This window comes from Octopus bimaculoides, chromosome 16 (genome assembly GCF_046866305.1).
Source record: "Octopus bimaculoides isolate indiv1 chromosome 16, ASM4686630v1, whole genome shotgun sequence".
NCBI classification, from domain to species: Eukaryota; Metazoa; Mollusca; class Cephalopoda; order Octopoda; family Octopodidae; genus Octopus; species Octopus bimaculoides.
In genome coordinates, this window is record NC_142943.1 from 4,614,976 (window position 1) to 4,637,475 (window position 22,500).

The 22,500-nt window shown below is 35.7% G+C and overlaps 1 protein-coding gene across 1 annotated transcript in view; it reads left to right on the forward strand.

The window, feature by feature from the left end:
* Positions 1–4,869: 4,869 nt before the first annotated feature.
* Positions 4,870–22,500, forward strand: part of LOC149132258 (serine/threonine-protein kinase DCLK3-like) — a 162,113-nt gene continuing 144,482 nt past the window's right edge. The window contains exon 1 of the mRNA XM_089364036.1: positions 4,870–5,129. The gene's annotated coding sequence lies outside the window, so the exon portion shown is untranslated. The remainder of the gene's footprint in view (positions 5,130–22,500) is intronic.

A 22,500-nucleotide genomic window follows, 5' to 3' on the forward strand; every position in this document is an offset into this window, starting at 1 on the left:
ATATCTTTATGTACGTGTGTGTATGCATGTAGATACACACACAACGGTCTTCTTTCAGTTTCTGTCTAGCAAACAAATCCATTCAGGCTGTAATATAAGATACTTGTCCAAAGTACCACGCAGTGGAACTGAACCCGAAGTCATGTGATTGAGAATCATATTTCTTACCACACAGCCACGCCTGCCTAAGTCAATTTTGTACAAGGCGCTCATCAAACTTGATCATAAATTATATACTTTCTCTAAAAGCAGGACGATTTTCTAGAGAGAAAGAGAGAGAGAGAGAGAGAGAGAGAGAAACTGAATAACGTGTTGCCCGAAACTCTAAGCCCTTGAGTCACATATGTATAGATTCTACCTTATATTCAGACTACTTTCTATCGCCTGCACTACATATATATATATATATATATATATATATATATATATATATATATATATATATATATATATATATATGTATATATACACGCATACACATATACATCCATAAATCCAGGCATATATATATATAAATTCAAAGCTGAAAATGCATAATATTATATTTTCTACACAGAATGTCTCGGTCACGTGAATGGGAAACTCCGAGTATCCGCGTAGATATTCACAGAACCTAAAATGTTATTCACCTCAACCTAACTGTATTGAATACTTTAGTCCCTAAGAATACAATTTTCCATATTGTGCGGAAAGAAAAATGTGTGTTGGAGTAAGGGCCAAAATAACACAGGCATTCTCTCAAAGCTCCAATGCTATCCAGGAGCGAGTGATACTGTCGGTAGGTATCGAAACCACTATGATCGTCAATCTACAGCTGATGAAGAGTCTGTTCTGCAGTGTAAGTGTAAGCTGTACACATAGACACATATGCAGTGGCATTCATACATACATACACACATACTTACACACATACATATATTGATTGGTAGTGTTACCATATACATGTTTTGTCTTGGTAATTCTGAAGGTGGACGAGCTTTATACTGTACTTTACCACGTACTCAACGGAATATAAGATAACTATATATATATATATATATATATATATATATATATATATATATATATATATATATATGTATATATTTAATAAATATATATATATATATATATATATATATATATATATGTTTTATGAATAAACTTGCAATTGCATAAAGCAGAAATACATAAAATTTATTATATATATATACATACATACACGTGTGTTTATATATATATATATATATATATATATATATATATATATATATATATATATATATATATATATATATACATACATATATATTTATATGTATGTATATTGGTACATATTACTGATACATACATAGATATATATCTATATATATATATACATATATAATATATGTGTGTATGTATGTATATATCGTACTGCTATATAGTATTTAGTGTTTTTATTATCTATATACCGTAAAATAATTGCTATGCCACAACAATTAACATATATGAATATGCATGTGTTCGGTTTAGAATTATATCGTACAAACTTTCAAACGCTTATACATATGATTACAGCAACCAAGGTAGGATAAACGCAAGCCACAAGGGTGTATATGTATATGATGGGCGTATAATAATATATGAAGTGTAGAGGTGACAGGCAGTTGGACTATTTTATTCCAAAGACTTGGATTGTAGTCTTCTGCGTTCAATGTTTTTTTTTTAAGATAATTTACTCTGCCGTTACCTCTGTTCACAGAGCTGAAACTTCGAAGTCACTGCCAAACATTTTTGAAAACACACGTGTGTGTGTGTGTGTGTGTGTGTGTGTGTGTGTGTGTGTGTGTGTGCATCGACGTATCGTCTTCCATCTTCTGTAATGCATGGTGATCATAATTCAATTGTGAATCAAGGTCCGTGACTTGTGTTTCTGCGCAAATCAGTTCGTCTACACCAAGGGTTCTTGACCATTTTTTTATCAATGGATCCCTTCGATTACCATTCTATTCTGGTGGAACCCCGTAGCCATTTGATGTTTAAAAACTAGTTTTATAGATTTTTTTTTCTCGAAATTCTTATCTTATTTTTCACACATTATCCTGTGTAGACTGAACTATGTAAAACGTAAGAGAAAGAAACCTAGCTGTCCCTTGCAACAAAAACACCTAAAGCAAAATTTTCTCAAGGACCCCTAAAATACAATGATGGAGCCCCAACTTACTATTTTGTTGCGTGGACTCCCAATAATCTTATATGGGCCTCAGGAACAATATGAACCCCTGGTCTACTCCCTGGCGATTGTGAGTGGGAGAACGGCTGACTTCGTTAAGGTAAACATGAATACAACATTGAACGAATTTAGCCAATGGGTGACCCTCGTTGTGGACCTCAGAACGGTAAACATACCGGGTGCCACGCTTAAAATACACAGGAATCTGTTTGAGCCATTCAAAAAGAAAAAAGCAAACAGAATCTTGTTGCACATTCGCGCCAGACCTAGCAATCCATCGAACTTCGTCAGGCATGTAGCGAAAAGTATTTGCAGGAAAATTAGAGCATCATCCTTCGAGGAAGCCATCTTCAAAAGGGTTCGCACCACCATCACAGCCGCCGCCGCCGTTACCACGACAACTACACAGCATCACGTGTGATGGTGAGCTTGTCAGTGTTTGTGGTTACTCGAGTAAAAAGTGGTGCTGTTTGTTGAATAACTAACTTAACTATTCGATAAATATCGATTGATAGAAATATGCACAATTGGTACTTAATTCATCGACTCCGATTGGAAGAAAGGTAAGGTCGACCTCGGCGGAATTTAAACTCGGAACGTAACGGCAGGTGAAATGTCACTAAGCATTTTGCCCGGCATGCTACCGATTCTGCTAACTTGCTCCCTTTAATAATAATAATAATAATAATAATAATAATAATAATAATAATAACAATAAATGCCCTGATGCTGGACCAGGCAGTGGCTCTCGTGGATTTTGATCTTAACTGATTGGAAGTGTTATCATGTACATTATTTTACCTTGGTATTAAAAGATGGGCTACAGCAAATATTCTGCTCAATACCACAGATTTGCTTGTCAGTTGTTTGACCTTAACCAGTTGAGCATGTCCCTTAGTGGCTGATGACATGTGCGTCTCTGATTACGAGCAGAAGTAGTGGGGGAGCATCATAGCCATGTGTTGAAAGGAATTCATTGGGGCTTGGATAATTCACCTTTGGAAACATGGATGTTTTGCTCAACATCCTTAAACAAACCTTATTCAGGGACCTTTTGAGCAGGATGGGCTACTCGACCTGAAGAAAATTCTAACTGGGTCCCACCTGCGAGGTCATGCGCTGTTTATCTTCATATGAGGTCACCATCTGTAGCGCACGTATGGTTGTGGTGCATGTGCCTGGTGTACCCTTATCAGATGGGTTGTTATGATGGGTATATTGGGCTTCGTATATTTGAACCCCAGTGTTACTCAATAATAATAATAATATGCTGGGATAAGAGTAATGTACTTGGTTGCCATAAACAGCAACGGTAGAGAGAAGAAGAAGAATTTCAACAGCAGTTGTGGCAATTTAGCCACAATAACAACAACAATAATGACGGTAATGTTAAGAACAATAGTCAAAACAACAGTGACAACAATATAATTGTCTCAGTCAGCATCATCATCATCGTCGTCGTCGTTATCATCATCAACGTCACCATCATCAACATCGTACATCTCCATCACCACCACCGCCTGCATCCTCATCATCGTCTACAACAGCAGCAACAGCATCAGTAGTAGCAGCATCACCACAATCATCATCATTATCATCATCGTCATCATCATTACTATTAATGTCATCATCATCGTCATCATCATCGTCGTCATCGTCGTCAGCAGCATCAGTTGTTGAAGTCAATTCTTTATTTTTTCCTCCCTCTCTCTCTCTCTCTCTCTCTCTCTCTCTCTCTCTCTCTCTCTCTCTCTTTCCCTCTCTAAATGCCTCCAGTCTGATATTAAGACAGACAGACAGATATTTTAGAGATAACCAACCTATCATTACACCACAGCATTTCTTTCATCCCTTCCAGCTTATCATTCGTCACTATTGCCTGGTCTACCTCTCACCCACCCACCCAACCCCTTTTCTCGACTCATCACTTTATTTCACTTTACATATACATACATGTATGCATATATATATGTATGTGTGTGTGTGTGTGTGTGTGTGAGTGTGTGCATGTGTGTGTGTATGTATATATATATATATATATATATATATATATATATATATATATATATATATATATATATATATATATATATATTGAGATAGAGATAGATAGGGAGATAGATAGATAGATAGATAGATAGATAGATAGATACACACGCACACACATATATATACATATATATATATATATATATATATATATATATATATATATATACACACACACACATATATACTATTGTTTAATATCATTCTCTCTTTCTCTTCTCTCTCTCTCTCTCCCTCTCATCCACTCACTCACTCTCTCTCTTTCTCAAACTTGTTTACGCATTCACATTTCTCAAGCTCACGCACCATCAGTTTCTTTTTGTATCTTTGTTATTACTTTTATTTCTCTATCTCTCTGTTTGTCTGTCTGTCTGTCTATTTATAATTAACTGCCTAAACATCTGCGTATTTAACCATCTATCAGAATACATTTTTACCGATGTATTTATCAATCTGTTCCTCAATACATCACAGTGGCATGCGTGTGTGTATGTACATACATATATATACATATATATATATATGTGTGTGTGTGTGTGTATATATATATATATATATATATATATATATATATATATATATATATATACATATATATTTAGATGATTGATACGGAAGACGAAGTATAACTAGAAGCTGTATTTAGCATAACAATCGTTTTGGCTCCCTAGTGGGGTAGAATGACGTCAGATGTAGTACACAATGCAGAAAGCTTCATCAGGTGACGTTACGTGCTGCAAAAGTTATAAGATTTATATTTCGTTGGTCGTATGTTGCTGGTAGTTCACACACCACCAGCATCTAACTCGCAACGAAAAGTAACGTAAATGACGCCTTGGTAGCTGTATACTACCTGGCACACTACCTGGGACTTACCTGAAACAGGGTTTGGATACTGAATTTTAATGTCTCCTTTCTAAACTTTAATTTTAAATTTAACCTGTATATCTGTGTATGTATCCATGTATGTATGCATGTACGTATGTAAAAGATTTGCACATTTTATTGCATAATGCAAGATATATATACGCACACTCGCAAACACACACACATATCTATACTGTGGGAAGTGTGTCGTGTGCATGTATATATATGGAAGCTGATACGCTCGGTCACACGGCATTGCTTTTCGATGCACAATATTCAAGAATAATTTCAATTTACGTACCTCTAGGACCAAGTGGGTTGTGGCTCCTAAATATTTCTTCTTGCATTTTCCTTCAGATCGCCAATGAAGAATCAATCATACATTAACTAAACAATCAATAATATATCGTATATTTACAAATCAATTTCCCATTCAATAATCAATCATATACTTAAACTAATCAATAATCTTTTATATATTTACTAATCGATAATATATGTACTAATCAATCAATAATATATCATATATTTATTAATCAATAATAAGCAGCAATCGAACGAGGCTTGATGTGACATTTTTATTTCACAATGAAAACCAGCATCGCTGCTATAATTATCATCGACCACCATTTTCATCATCATCATCACCGTCATCATCGCCATCATCATCATCATCATCATTCGCATCATTATTTTCATTAATCATCATCATTACCACAGCCAATATCATCCTCATTACCATCATCATTATCATCTCTATCACCAACATCATCATCGTCAACATCATCATCATTATCTTCACCACCATCGCCACCACCACCTTCACAATCGCCACCAACGTCACAACATCAACCTCACAACTTCCACCATCAAAACACCCACTCTCACCACCACCTCCACCACCACCGATTCAACAACGCCGCCATGTCCACCACCGCTGCCACCGACGCAAAATATAAATATTTCTCGTATAAATCATATTTTTGGGAGGTTGACAACCCAAGTGTGTTGAAAATAAAAGTGTGTTGAGGACAATGCATACACACATACACACACACACACACACACACACACACACACACACACACACACACACACACACAGCACACTCACGCACATACATTCACACCAAAAATATATATACATATACTTACATATATACAGAGGCACACATACGCACATACATTTACTCAAACGTATATCTCTGCACACAGAAATATACATCTATGTAGGCACATACACTGATATATATATATACACACAAACGTATATATATATATATATATATATAACTATATATTATATATATTATATAGATATACATTCGCGATAGATAGATAGATAGATAGATAGATAGATAGATAGATAGATAGACATGTTTGCATGTGTGTGTGTGTGTGTTGTTGTTGTTGAGTGTGTGCGTGTGTGTACGCATAGATAAATATACATACGTGCATATGTACATGATTTTATACTATATATATACATATATATGTATATAATTATTTTGTATATACACTGTTATGTCTCACTTTTTCTGTCTTTTTCTCTCACTCTATGTGTGTGTGTGCGTGTATAATATGTGTGTGCGTGTATGTTTGAGTGTGTATATTTGCATGCCTGAGTGCCTGCCTATATTCACACGTGTGATTGTGTATGTGTATGTGTGTGTGGGTATGCATACGTGTGTGTGTGCCTGCGTTCATTTGCACATTTGTGTGTGCGTGCGTATATATATATATATATATATATATATATATATATATATGCATGCAGCGTCAAACATTTTACAAGCATATAATTATTATATGTATCAATTATTATGTATTTTCTTTTTATTTCGAATGACACATTTGATACAGGCTCACTGCCTCGTTGGAAAGACATTTCTTCTAGGGGTTGTTGTTGTCATCTTCATCATCATCATCTTCATCATCATCATCATTATCATTATTGAAAATACTGTTATTATTGCTGTTATTGTTACGAATAATATTGTTCTCATTATTAATGTTTTTATCATTATTATTATTATTATTATTATTATTATTATTATTATTATTATTATTATTATTATCCATTTATGTCACATTTATAGGATTACATGTGCATACGACATGACACATATTCATATACAAATATAGTTTATTTTACGTAAATAAGTACGTGTATATGTGTGCGTGTGTGTGTATGTATGTATGTGTGTGTGTGTGTGTGTGTGTAAATGTGAAGGTACAAATATACGCGCTTACGAATGAATTTTTATTCATATATGAGTGTATATAAATATATCTACACACACATATATATATAGGCATGTACATATATATATATATATATATATATATATATATACATATACATACATACATATATATATATAGACACACATATATTGACACACACACACATATATATATACATATATATAGACACACATACCCATATATATATACATATGGATATACACACATCTATATTCATAAATTATTTTGGTTGGAATGAGTGTGTATATATGTATGTGTATGTATGTGTATCTTTGCGTGTGCATACATGCAAACGTACATAAATATACAATGTATATATATATATATATATATATATATATATACATCTCCGTGCATACATACATATGTAAATATATATATATATATATATACATTCATACATATATACATACATATGTGTATATACATAGACACATATATACATATAAATATCAATATGCGTATGTTCGTATACACAACTGCGTGTACATGTATATATACATGCATATGTCTATACATCTTTATGTATATTTTTTTAGTAAATGTTTCAAAGGGCCTATAATTAATTTCTAATGACTAGGTATGTTAAAATGCGGTGCATTGAGCTAGGGTGTGTTGAAATGTGGTGTGTCGATGATGATGATGTGGTAGTGGTGGTAGTTGGTGGTGGTAGTGGTGGCTGCCGTTGAAATATGGCGACATGAATAAAAATGTATATATATATAATATGAATGAAAACCACCTAATCCCACCCCTTACACTCGCCACCCTGATATCTGACTGGCTATAACGTCTGGTACCTATATTTATATATATATATATATATATATATATATATATATATATATATATATATATATTGGTATATACATATTTACATATGCATTTATAAACATATATATGTGTGTGTATGTGTATTATAAAGATATATGTATGCCTATATATATTGATATATACATATTTATATGTAAATTTATAACCGTATGTGTGTATGTGTATGTATATATATATATATATATATATATATATATATATATATATATATATAGATATATATATATATATATATATATATATATATATATATGCTGTTGAGATTTCTAACAGAATCTTGCCTCGTCTCAAGACATTTTTTTCATGAAGCACCAGTGACTGTAGAGGAGAAGGAAGAGCGGAAAAGAAAAGGGAGTGGCAACTCTGTGGAGCAGGTCATCTTTTAATGGTGGGGGGGTGGGGGGTGACTAGGTGAATGAGTGAGTGGTAGGAGGAGGAGAAGTGGAAGTGAATAGTGGTAGTGAAGGGTGAATGAGCGTGAAAAAAAAGTAAGAAATTGAGACGAAGTTACTAACCCTGGAACTGCCATCACGACGATGATGATGATCATCATCATCATCATCGTCGTCATCATCATCCTCATGACAACGATGTTTACGATATGTGTTGTAGTAGTAATAGTAGTAGTAGAAAGGATTTTGTTGGAAGTACTGCAATCCATCCCTCCATACATACACACTCAGGCGATCAAGAACTTGAACACCACACCTCCGTGCATATATATATATATATACATATATATCCCTCGTCTCACTTCAACCTCACACCACCCACGCCACACCGTACCACTCTACGTCTCCACCCACAGCCCTTCACCCCTACACCTCTCCACACTCCACTTCAATCTACCCTGCATCGCACGACTGCACTATGTTACACTCATCCGTATTGCATACCACTACACTCAGCTATGTCCCACTTCCCACTACCCCAAGCCAATTCATGCACAGCATATCACTCAACGCCACTCCACAATGCTCCACTAAACTACACACACTCCTTCTGTACCACAACACTCCACTCCATTACTTAACACTCCACTTAACCCAAAACCACTACACTTTGGTATGTTGTACTTCACAACACTTCAATATTTTAAACAACCCCACACCACTCCACAATACTCCACAAAACTCAATTACATTCCATTCCCCACCACCCTATACTACATACACACTTGCACAACACCACTCTACAATACTCCACTAAATAAAATATTACGAAACACAACCGTACCACTGTAAGCCAATGTATTATGCTGCATTCCACGCCAGTACCCTTCACTACAGATGGAACGCCTCACGCAACGCCACTTCCTTCGAGTACGCTCCACGCCACACCACATCCGAGTACCGAACCTCACTATGCTACATTCGACTTAATCCAGTATATCACTCTACAGACTCCTTACGCCATGCAAACCACCACTCAACGATGCTTCACTCAAGAACACTGTACTCGTCAACTCTACATAACACTCCGCTAAACACCATCCTTCATCACTCCTGCTTATATCGCTTTCTTTATGCAAAAGTCATCGAGGTCAAAAATAACAAAATAAAATTACAAATACAACGAAAAAATAGAGAAAATAAAAGACTAAATATGAAAGTAAATAAAAATGAAGTTCTTGAGACTAAAATCTTTAAAGCCTTAAACAACAACAACAACGACGATGACGATATATACAACAATAACTACTCTACGACAGTAACAACAACAACAACAATAAAAAAAAGACAACAACGATGGTCGCAACCGCTACTACTACTGCTACTACTGTTACTTCCAGCACTACGACAGCAATAACGACAATAATAACAACAGCAACGACAACAACCACAACCAATACTACTACTAGAATAAGAACAATAACTACTACTACTACTACTACTACTACTACTACTACTACTACTACTACTACTACTACAGCATTAACAAGAACAACCACTCTAGCAATAACAACATCACCAACAGCTATAACAATTACCACTACGACAATAACAACAACCACCACTACTACATTATCAACTACTACTATTGCTTCTACTACCGCTGCCACTACTACTACTTGTACTACTTCTACAGATGCTACTGCTACTACTACAACTACTACCACTACTATAGTAATAGTAAAAGCCATTTGCCGTTTTAATAGCATGTTTTAATGGGGGAGGGTAAGAGAAACGTTTTTGCAGGGTGGTGCAGCGAAATGCATCGCCAGAATGCATCTACGTAGAACTGCATCAAGATGCTTGCAAGAAATATATGTGTTTCTAATGCAACCTGACATTAACTTCCCCGCCAACACCACACATACATAAACACACATATATGCACATGTACACACATACAAACACACACACAAGCACATACACATACATGTATGCCTCTTTAAATATATTGATCTATAGATCTATGCTTATATATGTGCATATATCTTGCATATACATACACACACACATATATATACACACACTATATATATATATAATACATATATGTGTGTGCGTGTGTATGCGTTTATATGTACGGATATATATATATGTGTATGTGTATATATATATATATATATATATATATAGATATATATATATATATATATATATATATATGTGTATATATGCATATGTGTACGCATATAAGTCTGTATAAGCACAAGAAACACGCAAGTGAACATACGAGAGTGGTTGATACATATATATACTTACATATATATGCATATACTGACATACATTCTACACTTACTCTCTCACACACACACACGCACGCATATATGTATACACCTACATATAGATAGATGGATACATACATTCATGCATACATGCATACGGACGCAATGATAAAAATACATACACGTACACACATATACATATCCAGGTATAAACACTATAACAGATAATCGTACGTCTATGCAGATATTTGTGTGTATATGTGTATAGACACAAGATTACTCATTAATATGCATATATATATATATATATATATATATATATATAGACACACATTTATGCGTGTGTGTGTGTGTGTGTGTGTGTGTGTGTGTGTGTGTGTGTGTGTGTGTGTGTGTGTGTGTGTAAGAAGTTGAAAATGCACTGGGAGTCTTTTAGATGGTTTATTTATAAAGGATTAACCGGTTTCACAGATTTTTCAGATTTTCAAAAATGAGAGACAGTGGCAAAGGAGTTGCGGCACAGCCTCACGTCTCTCTGTCTCTCTCTGTCACTCTCTCTATATTAGTACTGAATTTATCCACAAAATATATGGTACTATAAGATCACATATAACTAAATATATACGCACACATATATTTAGGTTCAAAAGGATGCACACACACATATATATATGTACGTATATAAAGACAGACAGACAGACAGACAGACAGATAGATATATATTGGGTTACCAGATAAAACCATCGGTTTTTCCCATTTCTTTTGGTCTTCATTTTTCAACAAATCAGTCAATAATGTATTCTCAATAATATATACAAAGGCAATGAGCTGGCAGAAACGTTAGCACCGCCAGACGAAATGCTTAGCGGTATTGCGTCTGCCGCTACGTTCTGAGTTCAAATTCCGCCGAAGTCGACTTTGCCTTTCATCCTTTCGGGAAATATGATGGGTGAGGCATCGTTTCCCATTTAAACTACTCCATCCTTTGGAACGTCATCTTCACTGTCTGTGGTCGAGCATTATCCGGATGGAAGAACGCCTATCGTTTTGAAACTAAAGATGGCCGTTTTTCATTTAGCGCTGACTCAAGTGCTTAAGCTGCTCGCAGTAGATCTGCTTTGTTATCATTTGGTTTGGATTTAAAAGTTCACAGTGGACACACTCATTCTCTGTGCACTATTAAACTCGGAAAGCTTGTGAGGAACACATTGACCCAATTTGTTAACTTTTCCGATGGCATGCAAATGTCGATGAATGGTTGAAAGACCAAATCCAAGCTTCTCTGCTAGTTCCTCAACAATTACGATGGGATTTTGTTCCACCTGGGTTTGTAGGACGTCCTCGTCGAGATTTACAAATCTTCCAGGATGAGGCTTGTCTTCTAGGCTGTATTTTCCGGCTCGGAATTTCTGGAACCACCATTGACACTGGATTGTGCTTATTGTCCGATCCCCATATACTGCATTAATATTCCTCACTTTCCATTGCGTTGTTGCCTCTATTGGACTCATAAAGCAAAATATGCCGAATATGCTCCTTTGTCACTTACATTATATATATATATATATATATATATATATATATATACACATTCCATGTCAAGTCTATGAAATGCTACAGAGATGTTAAGAGGTGGCCACATGGCAGAACAGCGTACAAAGGCGTAGTGATATATCTATTGTTTTTGCTGTTGTTGTCGTTGTTATTTAGCCCTAGGCCAACAGACTTATGATCCAGCAGACTTATGATCAAAGATACAGGATCCATATATACGCCGTCTTTGACCTATAAGGAATAAACCCCAAGGCTATGTTATTTTCATATATTTATTGCTAAGGTATTGAGGTGCGATTTGGGGACGATTATGTGTGGTAGCTGTGTCTAGTGCGGTGGTGGTGGTGGTAGTAGTAGTAGAAGTAGTGGTGGTGGTGGTGAGAGGGTAATGATAGTGGTAGTAATGGAGGTGGGGCGGAGAGACGAGGTGATTTTATAAGAGAGAAACGCTGAAGAATGGACAATGGACATCATTACCTCCAATAACACTATCCACCAATCTTCTTCACACCATCCTGATTTACCGGAAGTTAGGCAAATTTTATCTTCATTAGCAAAGAGCCAAATAGAAAACCAATTATTTAATTATATTTCTTTCCTCAAAAACCTAAGCCCCTAACATTTTTTCCCCTTTTTTTGACAATCCAAGAAGAAATCTTATCTTGTTTGTTTTTTTAATTGTTCATATATGCTAGTTCTTTATTTCTTCCCTAAATTCACCTTCTTCTTGTTATTTCCTTCCCAAATCCTCAAAAAATCCACACACACACTAAAGTACATCTTTCTCTCACCATCTCGTCATCGTATATTTTGCTCCTTTCTTTCTTCTTTTCTCTCCTACCTCTCTTGCTCTCTCTCTCTCTCTCTCTCTCTCTCTCTCTCTCTCTCTCTCTCTCTCTCTCTCTCTCTCTCTCTCTCTCTCTCTCTCTCTCTCTCTTGTCTCTCTTTCTTTCTCTCTTTTGTGTCATTTTCTTATTTCCTATGTTGTCCTCTCCTTATTTTTCTCACACTACCGTCTACCCTCCCAAAACAAATTTTGATCATATTCTCTCGTCTTTTTCTCTTTCATTTTCTGTATTTCATTCTTAACATCACTCTTCATTCTTTTTCTTATATCTTCTTGAGCATATGTACGTACGTATGTAGGTGTAGATAGATAGATAGATAGATAGATAGATAGATAGATAGATAGATAGATAGATAGATAGATAGATAGATAGATAGATAGATAGATATTGGGTCATCCCATGAATAATGTGGTTTTTTCAATTGCATGAACTAAAATCCGGATGGGGTATGGTATAAACTACCTGCATCATCTTGCTATAAAAGCAGGTAGTAATTTTACCTTGTACTTATTCTTAGTGCAAGTTTTGAAGAGTGCAGTTCGATTTTAACAGTTATTTTTTCAAAGCAATAATGGAAGTGACAAAGGATCATATTCGGGATATTTTGCTTTATGGGTTCAATAAAGGCAACAACACAACAGAAAGTGCGAGGAATATTAATGCAGTAGATGGGGATCGGACAATAAGTGTAAGCTAGTGTCAATGGTGGTTCCAAAAGTTCCAAGCCGGAAACTACAGCCTAGAAGACGAAGAGCGTCATGGGAGATCTTTAGAGCTCGGCGGGGACGTCATGCAAACCCTGGTGGAACAAAATCCCATCGTAACCGTCGAGGAACTAGCAGAGAAGCTTGGATTTGGTCATATCTGTATGTTTATACATATCTACATATAAATTACGCACATGCACACGCACATACACACACTCACACACACACGCACGCATATATATATGTATATATATATATATACATACATACACATATAGAGATACCCTCATAAAAGTAAAATGTACATATATAGGTTTGAGTGTGTATCTATCTATGTATCTATCTATCTATGTCTCAATGTATGCACATTATATATATATATATATATATATATATATATATATATATATATATATGCGTATATATATATATGTGTGTGTATATATGCATAGATATATATTCATGCGTATATACGTAAGTGTGTGTATTTTGTAGAGTCCCATGTTCGTTGGCTGCAGAACTAATGGAAAAATTATAGTCTAAAAGATAGTGTGGGGTGGGGTGAGGCAGTAGAGGATTGTATGGCTTGTTATGATAATTGACACAATGATCTAGATATCGGTGAGGGTGTGGGTGAGTCAGGAGATGATGTGATGCAGAGGGATGGAAGGTGAACGTCGGTGAGAGTGAATATGGGGGAAGATGAAGATAAAATTTAGAGAGAGAGAGAGAGAGAGAGAGAGGGAGGGAGGGAGAGAGCTAGGGTTGAAATCTGACAACCAGGTAGTAAATTACATACACAGATAGACACACACATACACGCATATATACATATATGTGTGTGCGTTTTTATGTGTGTGTGTGTGTCTACATGCATACATATACATACATACGCACTCACACACACACACTCACACATATATGTACGCATTACGGACACTTTCTCGTTATGATCATAATAAATATGTTTATGGCACTGGAGGAGGTCAGAATTATCTCCCTTGCCTACGGAAGAATATGGATGTCCTCCATATTACGAAGATTTTGTTTAATCCTGGAATCAAAACTGCATCAAAATCCATTAATTAATTTTGCTTTGAAGAAAACTAAAAATTCATGGTACACCCATCAATTCCTGACTCGCAAGAACATAGCTGAACACCTCGTACAGAGAGAGAGAGTGAGAGACATACACACACACGGTCGGCCCATGGCTATAGTCGAAAACACTTGCCCGAGGTGCCACGAAACCATATGGTTGAGAATCCTGCGCCTATATATCATAAAAAATACAAAGAACTCGGAAACTAAACAATTATATGGTTCATCCCTCTCTCTTCACTTTAAATGCATCTTGCTATATAACTCATAGCTTCTCAAATGTTGTAGACAAACACTTCCCACATAATAATTTTTATTACAATCCTTTGAATAAATATAATATCATACTTAGAAACAGTTGTACTCAAAATCTGGTTACAGCTGTCATCAGGTGTAGCACAAACACTTCAGCATAAATATCTTATAAATATTCCGAATCAGACACCTCATTATAGATACAGTAATATCACATTCTCCGGATGATAAGCGTTTCACAAAGGTACTTGTGTAACGATGGAAAATGTTCCCAGTACAGAGATGGTTAGTAAAATTATATTAGCCTGACTGTGAACACGTATAAGAATAGTTATGATCATCACACATATTCCTTCAGACAAATTCGTTTTTTTTTTTAAGTGACAATATTTTAGGTCCATTCTTCTTGTTTGTTTAATTCATACACGCATGAAGTCATAGCACCGACTGCCTGCTTAATTATTGTGCACTGTCAGTGATTAAATATCATATAGATTCATGCACTACTTTCAACGATACACACACACACAACAGACAGACAGTCAGCATAAAAGTCTGATAGATAGCTAGCTAGCTAGATAGATAGATAGATAGATAGATAGATAGATAGATAGATAGATAGATAGATAGATAGATAGATAGGTACCACTTTCAATATTTGCTTACCTACTTCATTAACGGAATTAAAACAAACGACATTTCCTGACAAGGAAGATTACTCATACCACCATCGCGGTATGAGTAATCTTCATTACTTTTATACTTTATGAACAATGGAGATCACTTCCGGATTAGATCACTTCCGTTAGCAGTTCTTGTCAGTTCGATACATGTTTTGTTGAGTTAGTCAAGAAATATATCAGCCGACATATCGCATATAACTGTTTGTTTCTTAATTATTTTGATAGTTGTACACACATAAATAAACACACACGCACACACCCTCTCTACTTCTCCCTGTCTCTCTCTCACTCCCTCTCTCTCACACAATATATATATATATATATATATATATATATATATATATATATAAGATGCTTATGTCAAAAGATGGGAGGAAGTGAGGAAGAAGAGGGGAAAGAAGTAGAATTGCTAAGTGACAAAGATAAAAAGAAAAGGATAAAGACAGAAACTAAAAGACGTTTGTCGTTATCTAATATTCAATAACACACAACTGTGTGCATATATATACGCTTGTGTATACATACATACATGTATGTATGTATGTATGTATGTATGTATGTATGTATGTATGTATGTATGAAAGAATGTATGTGCAATTATTAATTTCCGATTAAGCATTATAGCGGAATGATGTTAGATTCAAGGATGAAATTCGAACAGAAAAGAGCAGGCTCCAATGCATTGTGAAGTCTATATCTAACTTGACGAATTATCTTCTTCGCTTCCATATATATACACACACACATGCATATATATATATATATATATATATATATATATATATATATATATATATATATATCATAATCATAAAATACAGGGATTAGCATGAGTTGCTTCTCCAACATACTGAGAATTTAGAAATAGCAGTCAAAGAACTACTGATTCTAAACTACAAATTTTTTCTCTAAAGGATGGCGATATTTTATGGCACACACAGATTCTTTGGGGTGAAGTGTTTGAACTCACTAGCCGATAAATTCGTAAGTGCCTTCCCCACGTTGGTTTTTGGTGTCGCATGGCCAAAATTACCGTGGGTTTTTTAGAGACACTTTCAAATTTATCAGAATATTGGGCTGAAGAGCGGAATAGAGTAACTTCATACTCTTAACCGTGAAACGTCGTATCCAATTAACTAAAGGCAGGTTTGTTTTTGCTTTTCCCTTTTGTTTTTGTTGTGTGTGCCATAAAATATCGCCATCCGTTAGAGAAAAAATTTGTAGTTTAGAATCAGTAGTTCTTTGACTGCTATTTCTAAATTCTCAGTATGTTGGAGAAGCAACTCATGCTAATCCCTGTATTTTATGATTATAAATGGTTTTACCGATAAAGGTTTTATCATACTGAACTACTTGGCTAAATTGTTAATTATTAATTTTATTACTAATTGACGATTCCCTGCCCTATATCTGTATAATGTATATATATATATATATACTCTTTTACTTGTTTCAGTCATTTGACTGCGGCCATGCTGGAATACCGCCTTTAGTCGAGCAAATTTACTCCAGGACTTATTCTTTGTTAAACTGGTACTTATTCTATCGGTCTCTTCTGCCGAACCACTAATGTACGGGAACGTAAACACACCAACGTCGGTTGTCAAGCAGTGGCGGGGGGTGGGAAGATAAACAGAAAAATACAATAACTATACATGTGTGTGTGTGTGTGTGTGTGTGTGTGTGTGTGTGTGTGTGTGTACGTATATATACAGATAGATAGATATATTCTTTTCTTTTATGTTTCACCCTTGAGGGTGCGGACACACATTTTTAATCTACTAAATATAACCCATTTTGTTGCACAATGCGTCTCCATCTTTCCTTTAACTTAAAAATACCCTCTTCCCAGAATTCATCAAGGTATCTTTTTACGTCATCCAAGGGATTCAAATTTTTACCATTAAGACTATTCTGTAGAGACCTGAATAAGTGGAAATTCGAAGGAGCAACATCTGGTGAATATGGAGGGTGGGGTAACACATCCCAGCCAAGCTGCAACAATTTTTGTCTGGTTCCCAAAGAAACGTGCGGTCTTGCATTATCATGTTGGAAAACAGCACCCATCCTGTTGACCAATTCTGGACGTTTCTCTTGAATTGCTGCTCTTAACTCGTCCAGTTGTGTGCAGTATTTCTCAGAATTAATTCTGGAATTCTAAAGGCCCAGTCTTTAGAATTTGGCCTCTAGAATTACGTGAACATACACATGCCTGTGGAATACACAGCCACTTACAAAATTATTCAATTTGATGATAGTTCTGTTGAGCGAACAACTAGAATACCCATCGTCGAAACGGACGAAGGCTCAGTGAGCGAGCGAGTGAGTGTATATGCATGTGTGAGTGCCTTTGTATGTGTGTGTGTGATTGCGTGTGTATATGTGTGCCTAACTTTCTGTAATTTTGTTTGTTTGAATAAATATAAGAATCAACAAAGGCATGAGTTTGTCTTCTTCTCCTGTTCCCTCTACACTAAATGCAGTCCGTATCAATTACAACAATCTCTTCCTCTCCCATTGTTAATAATAAAAAAAAAGTCACGTGGTATTTCCAGTAATAACTCTTTTCCATTTAAACTAAAACATAATAGAATTTGCATTCTTTGTGTTGCTTCCTGAAACTATACAACAAGTCAGTTGTACTTTAAATTTTTAAATCTTTCTCTATTTTAAAATTTGGAATTACATTCAGAGTGAAAAATAACAAAATGGACGAAGATTTATAATGACAGCCACGTTAATAATAATAATAATAATAATAATAATAATAATAATAATAATAATAATAATAATAATAATAATAATAATAATAATGCGTAATTACTACGAAGCTTTTGTGTGATATTGTATTTCAGTGAGTAAGCCACTATGAAGATAAATATAATTTGACTTTTTCAGTCCATAATAATAGCAACTTATAGTTCTGGTGATCATCTTTGTATTTATTTTTTATTTGTTTATTTTATTTATTTTTTCTGTCTTGGTTTTTAGCTTCATAGAAATTCATAAAATTTCTCCAGTCTCTTCTGAATTCCAATATCGTTTCGGCGGAAACAACTCCATCCATTTATTTCTGTAATGATCCTTAATATTAAAATTCAAAACTTCATAAAGTAAATTTGTGCACACTGTGATGACGGGTGAGTTTCGGCATTTTGGGGGTTTCTTCTTTTTTTGTTTCTTTTTCTTTAGCCTGGCCTTTTCGTGATGAAATGAAAACTATGTTTGGAAATGGTTTGCTGGTGGCACAAACAATCAGGGTAGAGGTGAGATCAGAACTGTTTGGGAAGTTCTGCAGGTGTAGCAGGTAATCATGGCCCTCGAAAAAAAAGCTTCGCTGTTTGAGGAGAATTACGGAAAACGAATCCCGTTCGAAGGCTTCTGACATTGCAAAACAAACAGCTAGAAGTTAGTCCAAGAACGTGTGTTACATATCTGCATAAGCTTGGGTATTATAGACGAGCAGCTAGAAGAAAACCTTTCCTTCAACCAATTAATATTATAAAAGAAAGAAATTGGCTAAGGAGATGTCAGAAAAATCCAGTTCATTTTGGAATAAAGTGATTTTTCTCGGATGAATGCAGATTTGCATTATTTTCAGACAGTGGGGAGCTGTCACCAGCAATGGTCGTTCTGAGCTGATCGAATGTGTTGGAACCATAAACTCTGAAAAGTACTTCGAAATACTTAAGCAAAGATTACTTCCGATGTATTCGCACGATAACATAACGAAGAATGAGTTTTTATTCATGGAAGATGGGGCTCCATGCCACGCAGCAAAAAGGAATCAACAATGACTGACTGAAAATGGGATCAAAATACTTTTTGGGCCCAGCCAATCTCCTGACGCCCGTGACAATTTTCTGCATGGAACGGTGCAAATTGCATCTAAGCATCTAATGTCCACCAGGAATGCTTCTTTCAAGGCCATTGCTGACGTCTTTACCATTATTCAATTAAATGAGCATCGGCTAAAAACTGCTCCCTACATCCTCTTCAATTTTCAGGGCATCGTCCTCATCAGAATGTTCAGCCGTGCTAAACATTCAGTGATTCTCATGTCATCTTATTTTTGGTACAATTAAATTATTTTAAAATTTTTACTGCATTGTTGTATTGGTTCTTGTTGTCATGAGGGTGTTGTGTTTTTGTCTGGCGAGCCACCATCTTAAGTTGAATGTAAACAAATATAATTTCAAAAGAAATGTCAGAAACTGCCAAATTTATGTGTTTCGTGATGCAAAGAGATTGCTAAAATATTGCAGAAGGCTTCCTTTAAAGAAAATACCCAAAAAGAAATGAGTGGGGATCAACTCAGAACGTAAAAAGGCAAAAGAAACATCCCTAAGCATTTTGTTCGACGCTATCAACACCACTAAATGATTCTTTGGTATCTTTAGTGGTTGGACATCATTCCCTGACTCTTGGGTTCCTTTGATTGTTTAACACCAACCGCCCTTGATCCATGCATACGTGTGGTGGGTCAACACCATCCATGCTTAGCGGTATTTCGTCTGCCATTACGTTCCGAGTTCAAAATCCACCGAGGTCGACTTTGCCTTTCATCCTTTCGGAATCGATAAATTATGTACCAGTTAAGCACTGGGGTCGATGTAATCGACCTACTCCCTCCCCCGAATTTGCTGGCCTTGTGCCAAAATTTGATATCAATATTTGCTTTAATTATTGATTATTTAGACATTGCCCGGGGCTGAAATACAAAACAGAGGACGTAAATTATGTCAGAATCAACGTTCTTTTATAGAATTCTATTATTCTTAGAATAGACTTGATTAAAGGTGGAAAAGAACGCCTGGAAATGATGATGACGAAACAATTGAATGAGTGAAAAGTGATAGGTTAATAATCAAGACGAGAGGTCGAATATCGATGTTTAGCTTTGGCACTAGATCACAGATTGATAGGGGAAGAAAAAGAGAAAAGTTTATTAAATGATGTATTTTTATAATAAGTTATTTTTACAGATTTCTGTAAGAATAAAGAGATAAGTCAAATTATCACTAGTGGGATTCGAACTCGCAACGTAAAGATACGTTTATTCTTTTTAGTTTTACTATTTAGTCAGAGGAAGGCAGACTCGTTAGCACGGTGGTCCAAATTCCGCCAAAGTCGACTTTGCCTTTCATCCTTTCGAGGTCGATAAATGAAGTACCAGTTTAGTACTCGGGTAGATGTAATCGAATGCCCCCCCTCCCAAAAATTTCCGGCGGAATTTGAACTCAGAAATTAAAGACAGTAGAAATACCGCTAAGCACTTCGTCCGGCGTGTTAACGATTCTTTCACCTCGCCTTTATTTATATATCTCTTTTACTCTTTTACTTGTTTCAGTCATTTGACTGTGGCCATGCTGGAGCACCACCTTTAGTCGAGCAAATCGACCCCAGGACTTATTCTTTGTAAGCCTAGTATCGTCTCTTTTGCCGAACCGCTAAGTTACGGGGACGTAAACACACCAGAATCGGTTGTCAAGCGATGTTGGGGGGACAAACACAGACACGCAAACATATACATACACATACATATATACACATATATACGACAGGCTTCTTTCAGTTTCCGTCTACCAAATCCACTCACAAGGCTTTGGTCGGCCCGAGGCTATAGTAGAAGACACTTGCCCAAGGTGCCACGCAGTGGGAACCATGTGGTTGGTAAGCAAGCTACTTACCACACAGCCACTCCTACGCCTATATATATATATATATATATATATATATATATATATATATATATATATATATATGGTTGCGTGTGTTTTTTATCTTTTTTATTTTTTATTTTTCTACCTATTAGAGTTACTTCGCTTTTATTCAATGGTTTTTCATAGCGTCTGTTACCAATAATAGCCGACGAGAATGCATCGTAGCTCTTCGCCCCGACATTCGAAACTCTGAGTACTATAATGACAACCTTTCACTGTTTGTTCTAAATTATAACATATATAAATAATCCTCTATTTATCTAATATTGAGGTCTCATTCTTTTGTTGTTACTTTTTATCATTATTATTATTATTATTATTATATATCTTGTTTCTGTTATTTGACTGCAGCCATGCTGGAGGACAACCTTGAAGGGTTTTAGTAGAACAAATCCACCCGAGGACTCGTAATTCTTTAAGCTCAGTATTCTATCGGTCTCTATTGCCGAACCGCTAAGTAACGGGGAAGTAAACATCAACACAAGTTGCCAAGCGGTGGCGAAACACACACAGAGGCTATTTCAAGTTTCCGTCTACAAGATCCACTCACGAGGCTTTGGCCGTCCCGAGGCTATTGTGGAAGACACTCACCCAAGGTGTCACGCAGTGGGATTGAACCCAGAATTGTGTGGTTGGGAAGCAAGCTTCTTACCACACAGCTATCTAAGATACATACATGTGCGCGCACGTGTGTGTGCGTGCGTATGTGTGAGTGCGCGCGCGCGAAGGCGCGGGGTTAAGATA